We start from the raw sequence: 23,671 nt of genomic DNA, 5'->3' as shown, positions 1-23,671 counted from the left end.
TTACACTGTCGTGTGCATAGTTATGTTTTCTGTGCAAGAGTATTAAATAGTTTGGTTAAATGTAGCCATTTTGAAACCGCAGATTTGATAATTGAATTATTCCTTGTTTCCCTAAAACTTGGTAGCAAGGCCTGTGCCCATCTAGTCTAGATGGGTACTGGTACCATTCAAATCATCGTTTTGTCGACGACCAAACAGTAATTATGATGATAAGTGCTTAGATAAAAATGATATTCGATTTTTACTTTTTTAAAATCATTAATGACTTGCTTGGAATCGTTTTGCATGACTTGCTTAAAATTAGACTCATTCGCATGGTATTTGGACATGGTTTTTCAGACCATTTTGCGGAAATAAAAGTTCTATATTATTATTTATTTATGGTATAGGTTGGCGGACGAGCATATAGCATACGGGCCACCTGATGGTAAGTGGTCACCATCACCCATAGACAATGACGCTGTAAGAAATATTAACTATAATATGTAATTCTGTTTGAGTTTTAATTTTGGTTGAGCCACTTATACTACAGTCACAAGGGATACATCTTATTACAGTTATTAATTAAGGAATATTTACTATGTTTTTTTATTTGTTCGGTGGAACTGGATATTTCGACATTATCTACGTTTGTCTTGTTCACGTGAACATAATAGATTATTAATAACTGTAATAATAAAAGAACATGTTAATTTAAAATCTTATATCGGATACATCTTGATTCATCAGGTTATATAAATAAAAATGTAGGTAATGCTGTAAGGAATGGTTGCTTTCTTACAGATTCGATGTCTCTAGATAGAAGCGTTAACTGGCCTATTTGATATTTGTTGCACAAAATATCCAGAAGTTTTTCTACGATAATAATTATATATTTAGATTAAGATGACTTTACATGTGAGACTTTCATAAATTACTGTTTAACGTTCGATAGTATTGTACTAAGTACTACTCCATTATCGTAAATTTACTAAAACAGTCAGTCATATTTGATTATATTAAAATGCTATACAACTAACCTTTCAACCTCACTCGTAATCCGCGATACTTGTATAGTACGACACAACTTAGATGTACCATCGGCAAACTCAATAAAACCGATTACTGCGGATTTACACAACTAATAGAAATAGCTCCCTATCGTGCCATTCGACGCTATTCGTCGCTATAGATCCTTGCGTTAGTTCAACCCGAGACTGCAAGTGCATGTAAATCGACGTATCAAATTGACGAATATTCATTTGAAATTACAAGCTATAATGTTTGCGTAAAGATCATATATATTCACATAAGAAATAAATATTGATAATAATTTGGGATAGCGTACTTAACTCGGATGTGATCGGTGTTACGAATTTTGCCGAAGCTACATCTAAGTTGTATCGTACTATACCGACATATAACAAAATTAGCAGCGCGAAGCAAGTCGTTGTAGAACTTACGTCAGTCGCCAAAGATTGTGGCCTTAAACTCAAAACGATCGCCTATCACACACTGACGTTTGAAAGTATATCATTGCATCAGATTACTTGTCTATTATATTTAGTAGCGAGATTCATCTCTCTGCCGTCTGGCTTTCAAAAGTTTTACAAGAATACGGATTATTTCGATGATATCACTTAGGATGCAAACTTGTTGATGTGATAGGTAATTTAAAGTAGTTTAAAACGATAAAGCAATCATATTTTATATAAATTGATTAGAGTTTACCAGGAAATATAAGTCATATTACAGATTGATTTCATATAAATCAGTGAGGATAAATATAAGGATAAACAAGATTAGGCAATATGATTAAGCATACATTTATTACTAAGTAGTAGGCGCCCACGTCTTTGCTCGCGTTTTAAGATGGTTATCAAATGTCAGGCAAAAAAGTAGCCTTACTTGGAGTTCAAGTTTGCTTCATAACAAATTTCATGAAATTCGGTATACAAATTGTATAACATACATAACATTTTATATACTAACGATTAATAATTATTTTTAATAAATATTATGGGTGTTACCATTCGCTGTAGTAAATTTCTTGAATCGTGACAGATAAAGTAAAAAAATTAAGCATCAGTGGTTTTGTCGTTTGGGATAGTTTTTCCATAGATTATTGATGTCCGGAAGCTGATACAGATGTGTTTTAAACATTTCCTTATACGTATATACATATGACCTTCTAGATTTGGATGATTTCACATAACATCGTATAAAAAAAATGCGAGAAGTTTGATATTGAAAGAACAGTAAGTTAACGGTAAATATATATTACACACACATATTAGTTTAGTTTTTTTGTTTGTATTTTATTTTACATATGTCTACAGCTTATTTTTTAATATCTTTGTTAATGATGGCTGGTTAAGACTCGTTAACGCTATTAACTCCGTTTTAACCTTTGACCGAATCATGAACATAACCAATCAAATAAATTATGATGATAAGTGCTTAGATAAAAATGATATTCGATTTTTACTTTTTTAAATCATTAATGACTTGCTTGGGATCGTTTTGCATGACTTGCTTAAAATTCGAGTCATTGGCATGGTATTTGGACATGGTTTTTAGACCATTTTGCGGAAATAAAGGTTCTATATTATTATTACAATGACGCTGTAAGAAATATTAACTATTCCTTACATCGCCAATGTGTCACCAACCTTGGGAACTACGATGTTATGTCCCTAGTGCCTGTAGTTGCACTGGCAGTCTGGCTCACTCACCCTTCAGACCGTAGCACGACAATACTGAGTACTATTATTTGACGGAAGAATAACTGATGAGTGGGTGGTACCTACCCAGACGGGCTTGCACAAAGCCCTACCACCAAGTAATATTTATTAATCGGAGATAAAGGAAATTATCGATAAAAATTATATTCTCAATTCAAGAACGCTCTTATAAACACACATTTTACAGGATTACACTTAACGTAACTTAACTCATAGTTAAGAATGTAAAATGTGCTTATAAAAAAAGGTTCATTATGATTGTACATGAAACATAAAATTAAAAAAAAAAACATCCCTCTGAGATTCTTTCGCTGGTTCTTGTCAGGTTCGAGGTGTTAAATTCCGAACCGGTGGTAGATTTTTGACTATCAATAAGCAAGCGTAATCACTTCTATATTGAATAAAGATTTTGACTTTTTCTTTGAGCTCTTATAATGAACTGTAGTCTGTAGCTTTTTTACATTCAAACCAATGCACGGAATTTGATGAAATTTAGTATGAAGCAAATTTGAACTCCAAAAAAGGACAAAGGGTACCTTTTTTTGGCAACACATCACTAAATACTCCCATACAACAACGACAGCAACAAACAGCCAGTAAATTCCCACATCAGGGCTAAAGGCCTCCTCTCCCTTTGAGGAGAAGGTTTGGAACATATTCCACCACACTGTTCCAATACGGGTTGGTGGAATACACATGTGGCAGAATTTCTATGAAATTTGTCACGTGCAGGTTTCCTCACGATGTTTTCCCTCACCGCTGAGGACGAGATGAATTACAAAGACAAATTAAGCACATGAATCAGCGGTGCTTGCCTGGGTTTGAACCCGCAATCATCAGTTAAGATGCAAGCGTTCTAACCACTGGGCCATCTCGAAATACTCCCTAAAACTCGAGCAAAGCTACGACTAGTATGTGATATTTAATAGTTTTATAAAACCTTTTTGTATCACATGCAGTTTCGTATATTAATACAGCATGTATAGGATAGATCATATGCGTCTAATTAAACGGTTAGTATTAAATTGTGAGTTGATGTTCCAGCAATTTATATAGATACACATCAGATATGAGGAGAATGATAAGAGAAGTAAAATAAACAAAGTTGTTTGCTAAATAATAAAAAGGTTTATATACGTAAGTAATTCAAATCTTTACTGAATTTAGCGGTATCGCAAATAAAGCATATTCGCGAGGATCCACGTGAGTCACCGGCATTCCCTAAATTAAAACCATCGCATATTACTTAGAATACCTTAATTATAACCTATAGAAAATGCTTTTATTTTTGATTTCCTGTTAAAAGCATTAGTAAATAACTCTTAATTTGATTTCAGTTTCTGATTTCGAGAATATTTTTTACATAAATATTCAATGCATTATAAATGTCTTCTTATACTGTTAACCGCCAAACAAATCCTCTTAAACATTATGTTCCTGCTTGCAATTTCTGACTTACTCTTCGAACAATACAGATCGATTGTCTAAATTATTGATTAGCGGATATATTGAGCGATATACATACATAAATGAAATTGTTAAAGCTCTACTATTGTCTATTTTGTGAATATTTTTAATTATTTAAAATGTTATCGCATAATACAAAACATTTTCTGTGGAAAGGTAGGCTTAATACTACTTAATATGGACATAAAAAGCATTTGTAGGTGTGCGAAAATATCAAAATATCATACTCACACAAACAAAATTGCATAAAAATATGTTCAAAAGAAAGCACGTGGTGACAAGACATTTACATATTATTATCATCAATATCATTACATAGTATAAAACCAAGTCGCTTACCGCTGTCTGTGCCTGTGTATGTATGTATCAGATCTTTAAAATTACGCAACGGATTTTGATGAACGGATTTTTTTAATAGATAGAGTGATTTGAGAGGAAGGTTTTTGTATATAATACGTGGACAATATAATAGGTTGGGGAAAAAGTTTCTTCGTATTTTATATGAAAATTCAAAAAGTTTTTTTTATAGTTTATTTACATTTGACTAAAGTATGTAGGTGCCATTTTGTTCCATAACTTTTTGCCATCTTGTTGGTAGTGACATGATCCCATTGCTGTAAAAATTTTGGGGATTCTGATCGAAAAACAGCGACAAGTGGTTTTAGCAGTCCTCTCGTGATGTTAACCTGACACTGCCTAAGGAATTCTGCAGAGACCGAAACAGATGAAAATCTGAAGGTGCAAGGTCAGGACTATACGGCGGATGCATTAATACCTCCCAGCCAAACTGTCGTAATTTTTGTTGAGTGGCTAAAGATGTGTGAGGTCTAGCGTTGTCATGGTGAAAAACCACACCCCTTCTGTTGATCAATTCTGGCCGCTTTCTCTCAATTTCTTGCTTCAATCTCATCAATTGTTCGCAATACAGTTCTGAATCGATGGTCCTGTCGGGCGGTAACAGCTCATAATGAATGATGCCCTTCCAATCCCACCATACACACAGCATTACCTTGTTGCGAGTTAATCCGGGTTTGCCACAGTCTGTGAAGCTTGACCGGCCTTTGACCACGATCTTTTTCGCACGTTCTTGTCGTATGTGATCCACTTTTCATCACCAGTTATCAGCTTCTTCAAAAATGGTTCGGTTTCATTACGTCGTAATAAAGAATCACAAATGAGTACACGGTTCATTAGGTTTCTTTCAGTGAGTTCATGAGGCACCCATATATCGAGCTTTTTTGTGTACCCAGCTTTATTCAAATGAGTCAAAACCGTTTTGTGGTCAATTGCCAGTTCTTCAGCTACATCGTAACTACTAATATGCCGATCTTGCTCCACTTTTTCAAAAATGGCATCAATTTTGTCCGTAACAGGGCGACCAGAGCGAGATGCATCTTTGATATCAAAATTTCCGGCTTGAAAACGCTTAAACCAAACTTACGCTACTCTCACAGATGTGCATTAGGTCCATAAACATCACAAATTTTTTTCGCGGCTTGAGTTGCATTTTTACCTTTTTTATAGTAAAAATTTAAAATGTATCGAATTTCTTCTTTAGATCACTCATTTTAACAACAACAAAAACAAATGAAAATCACACAAATTCCTAATTTGAATTTGGAAGTGCTTTTTTTAAAATTAAAACTTTTTAATGATACCAAAACCAGCCAGATACAAATGGTATAGCCAAAGAGATTTTATTACAAGTTCATACATACTATATGCGAAAAGACTTTTTCCCCAACCTAATAGTAAAGAAACACTGATAATTTTATGTTTCTAATGTGATGTCGTACATAAACAAATTGTGTAGATTATTAAGTGTCGGTATTGTAAACGAGTGAAGCCGGGGACAGTCGCTAGTACTCCATAAAAATACACATCAGCTATGACGTTAGTAACAGTGTTATCATTGATACATTTGCCAATATAAACTACTAATCTTTACTTGTATTTTAAAGCTGGAATGTTTGAGCGTTTTGAGCGCTTTCATCTCAGGATCGGGTAGGTTTTGTAAAGCCTTTTTATGAGACTGATAGTCTTTTACTGACTATGGTTATTAAGGACTTACATTCACACAGAAGCTTAACTGATGAAGTTACAATACAACCGTTGACAAGACTGTCTTTATATAAGAATCAATTTTATTTGAGGGTTTTTTTGGTGCTACTTAGGTACGCGTTACTTAAGGGCTAAGGCCTCAATAACATAACATCCCACTATAACCAGTGCTAAAGAAACTGTAATATTATGGGTAATACTTCCCGGAGAATCGGCTTAATATAAAAATATATATACATATATGTAGAAGTTACCTCATGTGTTAGTTATCTATAGATCAAAACATTCATAATTTTGAAAATTTTATTATTACAACAAAGAAATGATCACCTTTCGCTCTCATTGTAAAAAATACATTGGTAGAAAAAGCTTATTATTCGATACAAGATTTTATAGATGATAAAAAAGCGTGGTGTTAATACCTGTTGACTTCCAAGCAGGATATATTAATTTATATAATTGTATTTAACTAACTTGACTTTATATTTTTTAAATGGTAAAGAAGAGTAACTACTGAGTTTCTTGCCGGTTCTCAGTAGAATCTGCTTTCCGAACCGGTGGTAGCTTCACTTAATTGTAAAATGACGATTCAAAAGTACTTGTAAAAGCCTACTTGAATAAATTTTATTTTGATTTGATTAAAAACCCATAGTTTGATGTATGATCTACTAGTAGTCCCCCACGGGTTCGCTTGCGTTTTAAGATGTTGGTTGTCATGTGTCAGGCAAAAAAAGTAGCCTAGGTCCTTTCTTAGAGCTCAAGTTTGCTTCATACTAATTTTCATCAAATTCGGTTCAGCGGTTTGGTCGTGAAAGAGTGACAGACAGACAGGCAGAGTTACTTTCACATTTATAATATTAATATAGATTATATTTAGAGTAATCAAGTGACATTTTAATTATTAATGACTTTTATATTCTATCTCTCTTCACCAATAAATAAAGAGACATTTTTGTAACGTAATTAAAAAAACATATATACATGAAGTTATTAATTTCGGGATATTTACAAGAGAAGCCTCGTGAAAAAGACATTCGTAGATAATGTCGAAATATCGAGCTCCACCGAATAAAAATATAAAACATGGTAAATATGCCGAAATGAATAACTTTAGTAATAAATAATAACCATGTTAATTTAAAATCTTATATATATACGTGAAACTTATAAAATACGAGGCATCAATTGGAGAAAATCCCTTGTAGTTTCTAAAACTTTAAATTTGAACCATTGGGGTAACAAGCGTTAATATAATATTCTTGGAACATTCTTGACATTATTATTGTATTACAGCGTGGCCAAACATCAGCTGATCGTGACAGCATGGAATCATAATATACGTTAATCTTTAATGTATGTGTAAAATGAGTTATTTTATATATGAACATTAAACTGTTATCATATTGACGAATATGATGCCATAAAAAAATTAAAATCAGAAAGAATATATAGGATGTTTGTTGTAGAATCTCACATATACATGCTAATTAAGCTGTAAAGAGGCTGATTAGTCATATTTTAAATAATGATAAATATAATACGTATTAAAGAAACGATAACGTTATAGAAATGGCACGTAAGCATAATTTGTCATAAAAAGAGATTTTGAGGAAATAATTTAAAAAGTCAGAGCAGACATACTATCGTGTATGTTATTTCTAGTGTACTCACTGTTCTATACGAAAGTCTGTCTGTTATCACGTGACCTGTGACGTAGTCAAATAATACACTGGTCATATGACATTTTGCTTATAAGGCTTGTGCTATACAGAGAGATGTAAACAATCTTGCTAATGAGAATGTTTCATTAGAATAATTCATTTGCTAATCATACGCTCCGACTTTTTAAAAAGGCAATCGTGGTCATTTCAATTCAGTTTTTTTTTCGCAAGGCTAATTGAACGCATTTATTTTTATAAATAGGTACCCTTTAAATGTTGAAAAAGAGTAATTACTGAGTTCTTTCCGGTTCTTCTCGGTAGAATCTATTTTCCGAACCGGTGGTAGCTTCACTTAATTGTAAAATGACGATTCAAAAGTGCTTGTAATAAATAGCCTACTTGGATAAAGTTCATTTTGATTTTGATTTTTGATTTTACACGTTTTACTTCCAATATTAAATATGTCTATTTTAAATATTAGCTATACAATATCATCATAGACAATACGTGAATATTAGGTTGGGGAAAAAGTCTTTTCGCATATAGTATGTATGAACTTGTAATAAAATCTCTTTGGCTATCTACCATTTGTATCTGGCTGGTTTTGGTATCATTAAAAAGTTTTAATTTTAAAGAAGGCACTTCCAAATTCAAATTAGGAATTTGTGTGATTTTCATTTGTTTTTGTTGTTGTTAAAATGAGTGAATCTAAAGAAGAAATTCGATACATTTTAAAATTTTACTATAAAAAAGGTAAAAATGCAACTCAAGCCGCGAAAAATATTTGTGATGTTTATGGACCTAATGCAGTATCTATGAGAGTAGCGCAAGTTTGGTTTAAGCGTTTTCAAGCCGGAAATTTTGATATCAAAGATGCATCTCGCTCTGGTCGCCCTGTTACGGACAAAATTGATGCCATTTTTGAAAAAGTGGAGCTAGATCGGCATATTAGTAGTTACGATGTAGCTGAAGAACTGGCAATGGACTACAAAACGGTTTTGACTCATTTGAATAAAGCTGGGTACACAAAAAAGCTCGATATATGGGTGCCTGGTGTACTCACTGAAAGAAACCTAATGAACCGTGTACTCATTTGTAATTCTTTATTACGACCTAATGAAACCGAACCATTTTTGAAGAAGCTGATAACTGGTGATGAAAAGTGGATCACATACGACAAGAACGTGCGAAAAAGATCGTGGTCAAAGGCCGGTCAAGCTTCACAGACTGTGGCAAAACCCGGATTAACTCGCAACAAAGTAATGCTGTGTGTATGGTGGGATTGGAAGGGCATCATTCATTATGAGCTGTTAGGACCATCGATTCAGAACTGTATTGCGAACAATTGATGAGATTGAAGCAAGAAATTGAGAGAAAGCGGCTAGAATTGATCAACAGAAGGGGTGTGGTTTTTCACCATGACAACGCTAGACCTCACACATCTTTAGCCACTCAACAAAAATTACGAGAGTTTGGCTGGGAGGTATTAATGCATCCGCCGTATAGTCCTGACCTTGCACCTTCAGATTTTCATCTGTTTCGGTCTCTGCAGAATTCCTTAGGCAGTGTCAGGTTAACATCACGAGAGGACTGCCAAAACCACTTGTCGCAGTTTTTCGATCAGAAGCCCCAAAATTTTTATAGCAATGGGATCATGTCACTACCAACAAGATGGCAAAAAGTTATGGAACAAAATGGCACCTACATACTTTAGTCAAATGTAAATAAACTATAAAAAAAAACTTTTTGAATTTTTATATAAAATACGAAGAAACTTTTTCCCCAACCTATTATAATCTTGATCAGACTATGGTTTTCAAAATGTGAAAATATTCTGAAAATGTCCTCTTCCTTCGTTTATTTATAATTTAGAGTCAATTGTACATCATTTTCAGACACGTAAACGTACCACCCAATCATAACATATACTACTACTTATTATTGTTAAATTCCGAATAACGTGTAGGAAGAAATGTCTATGGCTAGTGGTGACTTACAAGGGGCCCATCTGTCAATTCGCCAACCTTTGTTTTAAAACAGAACACTATCTGCAATTTTATGACGATTACGAAACAAACATTTCTGGTAAACTATAAATCAAAGCATTGACATTTTTATTCAAATCCCGATCACGCTACGCAGAAGTCTGGTTGGATTTGGAAAGACAAGAAATACTTTTTGGTGCATTTGGTACATTTTAAATATATCTTTTCGTACATTCTAAGATATTATTAAAAAAAAAAAACAGTTAGACGTCATGGAATTGTGTGTGTTTCTAGTTTGACCACTCAAATATGACGACACTTGTTTTTTTTATTTGAAAAGAAAATATAAACTATGAATTATTTATTTTTTTATAAATAGTGCGCACATGGCCTAAAAATGAAGTCCCATTAGTCAACAAGCACTATTTAAATATTATTAGATATATTTTGTAATGATACAAAGTAAATAACACAGAGACATTGAAATGCCTTAAGATTTCAAGATTACAGTTCGCATTGAGCGAGTTTGTATGTAAAGTTTGATACAATATTTTGTTTAACGTCGGTAGCGGGTGGTCGAAATCTAGCAAGATAATTTCAAAACAGTTTCACTTCACGGGCTGATCTGAAATTTGAACACACCTTTGGTTCGTATACAAGTCATTTATATTTATATTACGTTGTAATTAAATCTTCTTTTAGAAGAATTATACCTATATACTTTTCAGTTACATGCTCAAGTAAATGTATTATATTTCTAATAGGTAGGTACTGTAAAATATGATTTTGTTTGATTAATTCATTCGATTTTGATACGAATGTCGTCTATCTAATAATTAAATTCAATAATTTTAGTTTAGTACTTTATTATTGGTAATTTAATCTAAATTGCCCGTAGTCGGCCTGACCTACCTGTATCCTTTACCTGCCGTCCTATTAAATGTATTGTTCCTACAATAGGCAGATGAGTTTATTGGCCGTCTGATGGTAAGTGGTCTCCTATATAAATAGTGTAGAGTCTATATATCATCATTAAATAGGTAAATTTACTTTGTGATAGGGCTTTGTAAACCACACTGAGTAGCTACAATCCAATCAGCATATATGTCTTTTGTATTAAATGTATTGTCCCTCACCCTATCTTACTCTAACACTAAAAGACAGTGGTAGAAACAGGTGACAGAATAATTTAAAAGTAGATGGTATACAACTCACAATTTCACTAATCCCTAGCAATAGGTAAAGTACTAAGGCTAATCATGTCACTGGGAAATGTTTGTAACTAACTGTGATAGGTATTCTCGAGTGTATTTTTTTTTTAATTGTAATTGTTACGAATCACATTTTCTCATTTCACGATTGAATCCTGCGGTGAGTTTCGATTTCGTTCTTACAGAATAACTACACAGTGTTTAATGATAATCATTTTATTAATAGCACAATATGCTGGATCTACTTATTTTGCTATTCACCTTAATAGGAGAAGCTTCTGACAAGTTGTCGGTATCCATTTATGGGCTGTCTACTTTATTGTTTTAATGATGTTGAACTATGTTTACTATTTCGTTTGCACTTGTAATATTTTAAAGCCGTTTTATTGACTACTACTGCGCCTTAAGGCATAAGTTGTTACGTATTTGCTTCATACCAAATTTCATCAATTTAGGTTTAGTGCTTAGTTTTAGTGGTTTAGTGCCCTGAAATAGCTTCATATAGCCTATCAAAAAATGAAAATGAAATTACTAGATAATGTAATTAGTAGAGGTGTTTTTTATGTTCAGTCCCAATAATAGTTGTTTTATAGTAAATCCTCTTTGTTACATAATACCTATATGTAAATCGATGTTTTACTCCAAAATATTTTGTATTTTTAAATAAGTTGTATATAACAATGAATTTATTTATTTCCTTTTTTTAAATTGTTAAATAGTAAAAAGTTCTTTAAGATGTAACCAAAATTTAAATTAAAATATCCATATCAATGTTTCTGAAACGATTTTCAATCAATTAATAACTACAATTCGGCTATCATTTGCATAAAATGTGGTTTTGGTCGTACATGTAAATTAAATATTTATTAAACAAATTTTACTCGTATCGCTTACGTTTCATTGGCGAACATTGCACTGTCGTTGCAAAGAAATCATTATTTACGCCTACATTTATACTGGTTATTAAAAGAAAATAAACCCTTAATACGATGACGCAAATCGTGACCTCAAGTGGTCGAAAAATGAACGGGAAAAACCTGTGCGAGTTAGTAATATAATTTTATGCGTATCTTTTTAATGATATTAAAATTAGGTGGAAGATACCACGTTCATTTCGTCAATGAATATAGATAACAAAATCTTAATTTAAATGACACTTCTAACGTCACAGATTATAAGTGATGGCTGTGTTATAAACAAATAATTATAATAATATAAACGCAGAGGCCAGTACGAACGCTTTGCGCTTAAGAAGTTTTGAGAAAGTAATACAATTGCATTTCCTAACCTTAGCTTAAGTGATATAATATATGCACTAAAATCATTTACATGATCTGTATTTGTATATTTCACAATATTAATAAATAAATTGTATTTTCCAATTCATGTTTCAATTTTTTTTTATAGTCTGACTAATGCGTTAATCATACGTCCGATACAAGGAAAGTTGTCACCGACATATAGATCTGTACCACATAATTTTATTATAAAAAATATAAATCAACCCTTAAATTCTCGTTGGATTTAGAATTTTGTCCCTTGTCTGATCCAATTTCAAAGTTGAGGGAGTGCACACAGGTAGGGACTTAATTCATTATTTAATCTGTGGCTGGCGGCTGCCGGTATTGACAATGTCAGAAGCGATTCATACCAACATTAACGATCGTTTAAAAAAATAAACAATGTACTATCTAACATAAGAAAATATGTTTATCAAATTATGAAAATATATTAACAGGCAGACAGACAGTAAGTCTACTCCATCTTTCTGTGGCTCTTTCGCTGCTAAACCTCTGAAAAAAGTGATGAAATTTTGTATAAAGTTTGAATTACAAGTAGATGATGCTTTTTACTAGTATGTCTAACATCAATCATACCCTAAAGCGCGAGCGCATACAGTGTGATTAGATCGTTATAAAAAAATACGTTTATTAACATAATAAATGTATGTATGGTGGCAAGAATGCCAGTAGCCTTTACCCGTTGAATCGATCCTCTGGACAAATAAACGCCTACTACTAAACTAAAATAAAAAATGGCTATGAAAAGTAAATCATATTCAGTAACTAAAGAATGGCCAGGTACGTTTCAATACTTTAAATATTATGCTTTACATTTTAATTTTAAAAGAAATAAGTCTTTTCTGTTATTTCCACAGACAAGTTTTCCGTGCCCTTAGTGTAACTTTACTATATTTGAAATTGCAGAACTAAAAAATTATCGTAATATATTTTAAAAAAAAGGCGGTAATCTTTACGAAGTGCGCTGTTATTTTCGTTGGATAAGTAATATACTATTAATACACGTATTCGGATGAGATGTGCCAATTGTTTATTTATATAACAATAATACTAGAAAACATGACTTTATACTTTGAGGGACAGTAGGGACAGGGCGCAATAGCTATTTAGTTGTTGTAACGTGTACAGGCATTTACTGCTTCAGAATGTTGAACTATGTTTAAAGTGAATATTAATTGAACAAGTGAACTGCAGATTCGAGATATGAACGATGAACGAACGACTTTGACTAATCTGCAGTGATTGCGAAAAACATTCCTCAATTATTCAACTAACATTAATACTCTATTGAAGTGTTTGAAAGGTGAGTGAGCGGTGTAGTTACAGGTACATCTCTGACGTCATCGTTAGTAGATTATCCGTGGTGTGAGGAGTATCTTATAATTCATGCGACGTTGATTTTTTAATTATACTTTTTTGAGTAATTTTATACGTCACTTTTAACATTATATACGTTACAATGCAAATAATTCCAGCACATAACTCGTGTAAAGAGAACAATGACGCTTCGTGACGCTTCATATGTTCGTAATAGGTCTTAATGCTATTAGCATAGATGTGAAAATAACTATAATTACCGTCTGATGTGTCCGCCCTTGACCGTTTCACTTTCCTCGAAACGCGGTCAGTTCTATTAAAAACTAGAGGCCTTCTATGAAACTTCGAATATTATGAGTCCTTTTCTATCTCGTAAACACTACAATGGGTTGGACAAGGATAGGTTTAAAGTTTAGTTTTTCGGTGTAAGCTCTGATATAATAGCACGTAGTATACACCAAGAGAGCACGTGAGTTGCGTCAGCCGCATGCCGTTCTTAATACCACGAGTACGGCGCGAATATGCAATTAATGGAATGCAACGTCAAACTTTGCGGTAATATTCAATCATTTTATTTCATCCATATATTAAATTTGTTTTTATTTTTTTAAATATATCTTGACCTTACACAGCACATAAGGATATTACATTATATACCATACAGCAGTCTGGTGTCTAGCTAAATACTAACTTACTTATTATTTATTGCTTTACTAGTATATTACCTGAAATAAACTTTTCTTTAAGTTTTGATTATTTTTATTTTTATACGTAACGTTAAATTTTCTTCCTTAAAATCGAGCTATATTTAGAAAGGGCAGGTAAATTTAATATTATGGATTAAAAACTTCCTAATGTATATTTAGGTACATTTTTAATATTATTCAATATTTATTTATTTTCGAAATATTTATATTAAGATTAGGTTGATCATAATTGCTCCATGTGTAAGCCACCTTAACAGAACTATGGCAAGTATCCATATTTATAAGCACAATTGTTTTGAAATATTTTATAATAATAAGTACTTGTAACTGTATTCGAATCTTGTTTTTATCTAAATATATGTATTATGGATTATCTTGAGAGTATATTAAGTCAGTTATCTCGGCAACACTTTATACGTCAAAACATTAGGCTAGCCGCTACTGGAACATAATATGAGATCTACATTTAGTATCGAAATTCGAAAATATACTTTTTATGTATTGTCTTGTTTAATAACTCTATGTAGAGCGCAGAGGTTTTATAATAGTTTAAATAAACGAATAATGTTCTGACTAAAGAAGAAGTTATTTTATGGGAATTTTATATAATATACTAACGGAAAATGCGGCTTTACTCGCGCGAAATTTATATAACACAAACTACTAACCTTCTTTTTATCCCCTTAGGGATGGAGTTTAGTAAAATCTTTAAGGAACCTGCCCAAATATCAAGTTTGTAGGTATCATCGTTTTGTTGATTTCGTGATTAGTCAGTGAGTTTTATTTGGCTGTTATATGTATATATGTACATATATAGATTGAACACTATATATGTTTAATCTGTGATCTTAGTTCAACCTTAAAAAAATAATAATTATCAAATTGTTTAAGATGAGATTAACGTAAGCTTCCGTCTTCCTTGTTCCTACAGTACCTAGATATGGTTGGCCCTTATCTCTTATGCCCTTTAAATTGTGACGTCATATGATAACGATTAAAAATATTTACACATCTTAACCAATATTTTAAGACTCGAGTTAACATTATCATTACATAGTGTAAAACAAGTCGCATACCGCTATCTGCAAATCTTTAAAATTACAGTACAATTACAGATCACAGTATAGCAGTGTAACATTTAGTATAAGCATTGCACACGTGCGAAGCCGGGTTGGGTTACTAGTTTATATTAAAAAGGAATTTATTGACAATTTTTAACATTTTACATTGAATATAGTAGCATATTTGCACATGAAAATATGTTTTATTGTTATATGTACCCATTTGAACATTTCATTTCTTTATGTTAATTCATCAAAGAGATTACACACTCGTCTTGCCGTCGGTAGAACTATTCTGTGACAACAAACACGAAAGTAATCGCGGTACAAGACCGTGAAATGTTTATGTGAATGCGATTAATTTAAATAAACTTTGATTACTAAACGAATATTATCGTTTTATAAATAATAATTTATTATATGTCAACTTTTGACACATGATGAAAAAAAAAAACTTAAAATTATACAGTGCGAAAGTTACCAATTAATCCCTTAAAGTCCAACTGGTGGCAGAAGTATTTCGAGTTATGAAAATTATTCCACCATACTGCTCTTATAAGTAAGTTCCTAGTTCCAAGACCAACGTGTTTTATTAACTGCCATCACGGCTCTCATCATACAATATGTATAAAAATCTACTACAACGAAAGTTACATAAAGTAAACTCAGTAAAATGTAGAGCTCTCACTGAGCCTGCATACATCAGGCATGCGCGGGAGTGTGTTGAATACAAAATTATATATCATTGAGATAAGGATCACATAACCCAGTATATCAGTACACGTAACGAGATAACGTCGCGATGAAACTATCTCCTCTTTTATTTAATAAACGTAAATATTTTGTTCGTTTTCGAACAGCCGTGTATTTATGTTTGCATAGAATTATATTGTAAACTATTTAATTATATTATACAACTGTAACTAGGGCAATCTTTAAATAGAACGTTTGATCGTAGTTGATATTTTTTATTGAATCTATTTGCATTGAAAAACCGGTGAAATCTGTGAATCTATTATGTATCAAATCCGAATTTCGTTGTAGAACAAAATAAATGAAAATTTCGAAGATAATATTAAAGATCTATTCAAATGTTAAATTAATTAAAATAAACTTAACAATAAAAATTATTTGTATTTTTTTGCTGTCTTTACTCTTAGTCGTCTAACTCACACTAAGAGACCTAGAGCGTCACTCACTCATACTAATGCAATTCGATAATAATTGAACGTGAAAGGGCGTGCCTTCGTGTGCGAATAGATCTATATGTAATATCGGCTCAAATATTACAAATGTTACACATATTTACGATTGTCAATACTTTACAACCAGGAATAGAGAAATCTATTCGATGCGTGGTGAAACGATTTTTTTCGAATATAATTAGTCAATTGACATACCATATTACTTGCATAATTTCTTTACTATTTAATATTGAAGCTCTGTCTTGGCGTGGTCGTGAATTGAGAGTCAGAAGCAGTGACTTTATTTTATATCACTAGTAAGACTTAAAATTGCAAGTCCCAAATTATTAGAGTCAAGAGTCAACAAAAAGTTACTGATTTATTAAGCCGATAAATTCTCAATAGTCTTCTGAAATGTGGAATACAGTCCAGTGTCACCTGTGTCTTGTCCGTTGCGCTTTACTCTTTTCCTTCTTGTCAAATTACCGACTAATGTAGTAATTAGGATTGCCTCTGTGCCGATGTGCTCTATTTGCAACAAGACACACACATTTATAAAAAGGGTCTATTTGTATTGTTGTACTGCTTTAGATTAAATGTAGTTTTTGTAAATATATTTGTTCATATACATATTTGATAACTATGAACTGATATATTATCAATACGGCAACGTCATCAAAATATTATATGAAGAAAATTCGAAGAAAATCCCCGGCCCAGAGCGTCATAAGCACGAAATGTTGCCTGAATAAAAAATATTAAAAAAAAAACTTATTATGAAATTCATAATCAGAGAATTTGGGAATATTATTAAAGCGCAGACAATTTTATATTGACAAGTAAAAGATTTTCTAAATACATATTTTTACTAATTAGAAATTACAAAGTGTACATACTTTTTTGCTAGCATGATATTTATTTACATTTTTTAAATATGTAAATACAAATTTAAAGTTTGGTTTCGTTACATAAAAAGTTTGATTAAATTGCTGGCAGTGTAATCAATACATTTCATTTAATTGACTCTCTGTGACGTAACTGGTAATTTAGAAAAACATAGAGCGTTGATTGTGTTCATTAAGCTTCTAAATGACTCATTGGGTGCAAAGGGCTTCTGCGACTGAATGCCACTGAATCCTGGATCGTGCAAAATTATTAATTTTGTTTCCAATTTCGCAATAAATAATGTTCTATATTTTATGCAACTGCTTTTTTGTAACGGTAAAAAAAAATGATTCTCATAGAGCAATATATAGAGATATTAAATATTCTATCTATAATAAATAATAAGCTGATGAACTAACCGGAATATGTTAAATCAATTATCGATTCGCTTTTCAAATTATCAAAGTTTTTGCAACGCGATAACGGAATCCAAAAACCGAAATCAAACTAGATTAACGAACGGTTACTCGTTGAAAAAAAAAGCATACGTTTTCATTAGTTATATAGGTGTCGGTGCGCGGTCGCAACTTAAAAAAAAAACGCAGGCTTTCCACTCGGTGACGTAGAATGAGTCAGGCGGGCGCGCCGCCGGCCGACCAATAGTGGCTCTTATCCTACCATATATACTTCAACGGAGACCGGTCGCGCTCAAACTTTGAACGCACGCTGCTACGAACGCACGCACTGCAATAACGCGGGTGTCCGACGTACAAAGTATCATTCGTTCTTAACGTTCGCTTGCGCGAAAGTGTTTTGTGTACATCACTACTATCGGATCTAACAGTGAGTACATTTTTTGTTTATCTCTAACGTCATATTAGACAATTTTGGGAACACGTTTAACGTTTTACGTGCTGACATACATGTACACGCTAATGTGCATCTTTTAATTGAAGAGTTAAGAACTATTGTTGCTTGCCAACTTGACAGATTGTAGATTTGCGTGCGATCCATAATAATTGCGGTTCAATGTTTATAAGGGTTTATTTACCTTTATTGATTATCTGATAAGCGGCCATGAATCGTAATTGAAACTAGACCAACCTTATTTTAATTGTTAAACGTTAATTAATTTTTAACTTATCCTAAAAATATATTAACATCTTAGATTAGATTAAATATGAAATTAAAAAGTTACTAAGTTGATTTCTTAAACTTCTTTAATGTGCAACTGTAACTAGCGTCATAAGCAAAAAACCTTATAAATTGCATTGGTCATCATCTTTAATGATTGCACCTTCAAATTACGAATGTTTTAATACAACCTTTTCATAATTAAAAACAGACAAATCGTCTATGATTTATGATATCTGAACTTATCTGTTACATAAAATAATGGCGCCAGAAGAGATCAAAATTCATCATATCAAAAAAAGTTGGCGAAATCGAAGAGAAGTACTTTCGTAATCCGACTGATATCTTTCGTGATCAGTCAAATTGAATATCTCATCCGACATGTTTAATTAAAAAAGAAACATAAAAACGATCAATAAAACTTTGGCATAAAAACTCTTTGGTATAAAAAGGTTTTTTATATTCGGCCTGGTTGTGCTCGCTCCTTCATGTATACATGTAATTGCAAAAAAAAAGTACTGTTACAAAAATATGATAATATTTTCTAATAATTAATGAACATGTAATCCGTTCTTAAGATTGACAGGCATTAACAATATAGAGCGATTGCTATCTGACCTCCTTGAATCATTAAAGGTAAAAACATATAATTAATTTACGACAATTACATAGCAATATAAATGCGGTATTTATACGATATTGTTCCAGTTTTTTTTTTATGGTATCGTGTTATAGTTTACATCATACATATTATAGTTCGTAATCATTGTTGTACGTTTATCTTGTCAATCATTCTTTGTTCAAATCGCCTGTCAGGGACATGAGCACATTACCTACAGAGTAAATAAAAATGTTTTGTTCATCTCCTAAGCATTTCCGTTTAATAATTTACTGGTAACATAAAAAATCTAAAACATCATATGTCATAATTTCCGAACGTTCAAAGTCATTATTATGATTTATTAAAAACGATTGAATTTTTTTTAATCGATGCGAAATAATTGGTTGAAATTGGTCCAGAAATATTAGCGACATGAAACATATTATATTTAAAATAATTCAAACGATTTATCATTCAAAATTTTCTAATTTTATCTACAAATATGACTTGTAGTTTTTCCGCCACATATATCATTTTTAATCTGGACAAGAAATATTCTAGAAAGTTCCTTACACGTTCCACTATGTCAACTGAACTGATGAACTATTGACAATTTACATAACAGCCTACTGCTAGAGTAAAACATTGAAAGTATTTGCAAACGAATAAATTAAAATAACTTAAAAATAGTTTGTATATAACTGGAAATATAAAAAAAGGTTTTATATGGGAAAATGCAGTACTCACTTGTCCTTTGTTATTGAAATCGTATTAAAAAAAAAACAAATTAAAATACATACCAAGAGGCGTTAATGACTACATCCAATAAGGGATTTTTAAATTTCCGAATCGTTGGATTTTTCCTCGAATTGCTTCTGAATTTTAGTTGCGGTTACGTGAAAAGTAAATACTAACTAGATGTTATTTACAATATCACTCGCATGTGTTTCTTTAGCTCTTATCTCCGTACTTTGAACCATCTAAAGGCAAAATAGATAATCTTTTATCAAAACGGTTCCATTCATATTTAAGATTAACCATAAAAAACGAACTCAATTATAAAACAATGATTAAATACCAATTAAATATGGTAAGATTCATATAAGTACAAGATTTTTGAAAATGGAAGAAGAATATTATTTAATTGAATACCATATAACTATGCAATTAGTCACATACCAAATAGTATCTTATAGATGATTATTATCGGAAAACCACAGATTAATAATGTATTTCGTATCGATACTAATGATATTGCCCATCTATGTATATCTTTATATTAATTTGTATGTACATACACAATGTTCTCCTGACCGATTTCAGTCATCATTGTCAATTTCTATAACTATACCCAATTGATATAATATCATTTGGGCATTAGAGCGAGTATCTGTGCAAATACAGCTGTACGGTTTATTTCATTAGGTCCATAAACTAAATGTATACAATACATCCTGTGCCTAGGAATGCTCTACGCGTTCCCAGTGCACTGTAGTTTAATCATTGACAACTTGTATCGATTTGGCGTTGACCGAAAAACTTAGTCACAACCGCGGTTATGTTAGGATGGATTATGGGGCCGTAAGAAATTTTAAACAAGCCTTACATCATGTGCCACCAACCATAGGAAAGATGTTATGTCCCTTGTACCTGTAGTTACTCCATCTCACTCACCCTTCAAACCGGAACATATCAATACTAAGTATTGCTGTTTTGATAGAATATCTAATGATGTGGGTGGAACCCAGAAGGGCTAGCACAAAGTCCGGAGTAAATAAGCCAGATCAATGAGTCAATCATGAATGATATTGTCTATTATATATTTCAAGAAATCATAGATTAAACATTGATATTATAAATGTGTAAGTAACTCTGTTTGTCTGTCTGTCTACATATCGCTCTTTCATGACTAAACTGCTGAACCGAATATGTTGAAAGTTGGTATGAAGAAAACTTGAAGTACAAGGAAGGACGTAAGCTACTTTTTTGTCTAACAAATGACAACCAACGCCCTAATACGAGTATGAAGCCGCGGGCTACTAATACTCATATATGTATATAGGAGAACTATAAGGAGAAAATCAAACCATTCAATTGTGTAAGATACTATTGCTTAAACTATATATAACAGCAAAAATAATTTAAGTACCGTCATAAACGACATCCTGACGTTTTCATTACTATACAATTTCTTTACTAATTTGTTTCTAATTAAATTAGACATCTGTCTACTTACTACCCGTGCTAAATGTCTTATATAAGATATTATAACCATTAAACTTATATTCCTCGGACATAAATATTATTATTTAATTTATATAGAGTTAATAATCTTTCTGTCCCAATTATTGGGTCAGGGGAGAAAAAATTATCTCATTTAAATCGATATGTGTAAAAAGGCAGCGGTGTTATTATCACTCAAAAACCGCTGTTTAGTTTGACATGAGATATTCTACCGCTAAACAACAGAACGCAGTATTGTGTGTGCCGGGTTGAAGGGCGAGTGAGTTAGTGTAATTACAGGCATAGCATGTTATTTCCCAAGGTTGGTGGCGCATTGACATGTAAGGAATAGTTAATATTTCTTACAGCGTCAATGTCTATGGGTGATGGTGACCATTTAGCATCAGGTGGTCCATATGCTCGTCCGCCAACCTATTCCATAAAAAAAGGAACGTAAAAAATTTAACATTATTCAGCATATTTCACTAAATGTTTGCTAACAAATTATCATACAATATATCTCAATATATAATATAGTCACAGCAATATTGCAAGTGTGACCAGATCTGTTAGTGACATGTAAATATTGTATCGAGATGTAATTCGAGGAACGGACTGAGATTAGATTGTAATCTAACTTTATATCTTGATTGTTATCAAATATTAAAATATGACGATATATTTTTTATTTTCTTTTTTATTATCAAATAATAACAGCCTGTTTTCAAATCAAGAATTGTTATCAATATTAAAATATGATGATACTTTTTTATATTTTCCTTTTTGGTAATGATAACAGCCAGTTTTTCGAGATATAATTTTCTTTACGGTATAATAGTGTATCAAACACTTTTCAATTTATATTATTATTGAGCATCGTTTAGATGGAAATGTTTTATGAGTATTTTAAATAATTATTTTGGTTTGTCCTGACTTTCACTAAGAATTGGTAGCCCTGGTGAGGCGTGAAGAGCAGAAATTTACGCTCATCATAAGGCGAAGATATATTTGTCTACGCAATCAAATGTAACTGTTAGGCTTTGCGGTTTGTTTAAAAGTCGGTACTTTCTTGTAATTAGGACTTGTGACACATTTAATGAATACAAAGCATTGTATGTATGATAGGGTTCCGTAGTGAATTAAAATTTTTATAACTTTCGTGTACCGGACCATAAAATATTGACCAATATAGGACACATCTAATCTTTCCAAGTCCTATTTGTGCGACCGTTTTGTTTTGATATGGTATTTTTCCGAATTGATCCGTCATTGTGAGAAATTATAAAAAAAAGCGACGAATTTCTATTACTTTTTTCTCTCGGGCGATTTTTATAAATAATTTACTAGTTAATTTTTTAATTAATTATTCTTTTTAAGTCAAATTATATATATAAATAAAACTAAAAAATATGACTAATAAAATCTAACTATACGTTTGTATATGAATACATAATCCTTAACTTTAATACTTTTTACGAAACATTACGAATAACGAACTAGGATACAAAAATATTTTAGCAATAAAAGCTCAATGTAAAAGACTTCAACGGGATTCAATAAACCTTACGTCACTTTTATCAAAAAGCTATAAATCGTCATAAAATATAGTTCTCATTATAATATAATTACCAAATATGTAATGTTACAAAACAGACATAAAAACTTACATTACTATATTTAAAAGTAATACAATCCTAATAAAGAGTTTTATTTACAATCCTTGTAAACAGCATGATATGAATCTTATTTTTAATATAAATATGAGAACTACAATTTGAATTTGGAATATGACTCATGAGCTGAACATCTATAACTACGAATGCAATGTTGATCTTTTAATTAGTGAGTGACTGTAACGTTAAAAATAACGTTATTGATTGTTTCTCTATAAAGCTTACTAACGTTAAAAAATGTGTTAAAAAACGATAAATTACGTTAAGTTTATGAACAAACTTACTTTTTTTATTTATTTATTTAATTCGGCTCTAACAAGCACTTTGGAGTCATATAAAACAATTGAATTATCTAATAATGTGGTTATCTAAAGTTATAAATATAAAGTGGTTATATATTTTCGTACAGTTTAAAAAAATCAGCTAGAGACCAAGAGTTAGTCCATAAAGAGGAATAGGTGCAATGTGTATAAAGTA

At 31.7% G+C, this 23,671-nt stretch overlaps 1 protein-coding gene across 5 annotated transcripts in view; it reads left to right on the top strand.

Moving 5' to 3' along the window:
- The window catches only part of LOC124537226 (CHH-like protein), a 75,283-nt gene that overhangs the window by 22,602 nt on the left and 29,010 nt on the right, over window positions 1-23,671 (top strand). Inside the window, exon 1 of one of the 5 annotated variants that reach the window (XM_047113992.1) lies at window positions 10,446-10,544. The exons of 2 other annotated variants lie outside the window; for them this stretch is intronic. The gene's annotated coding sequence lies outside the window, so the exon portion shown is untranslated. Of the gene's footprint in view, window positions 1-10,445; window positions 10,545-18,240; window positions 18,407-23,671 lie in introns of those variants that run through there. 2 more of the 5 variants (XM_047113995.1, XM_047113991.1) reach the window with 2 other exon arrangements.

This window comes from Vanessa cardui, chromosome 18 (assembly GCF_905220365.1).
Source record: "Vanessa cardui chromosome 18, ilVanCard2.1, whole genome shotgun sequence".
NCBI lineage: Eukaryota > Metazoa > Arthropoda > Insecta > Lepidoptera > Nymphalidae > Vanessa > Vanessa cardui.
Note: the sequence above shows the minus strand (reverse complement) of the source record. Positions and strands in the feature narration are given on the sequence as shown.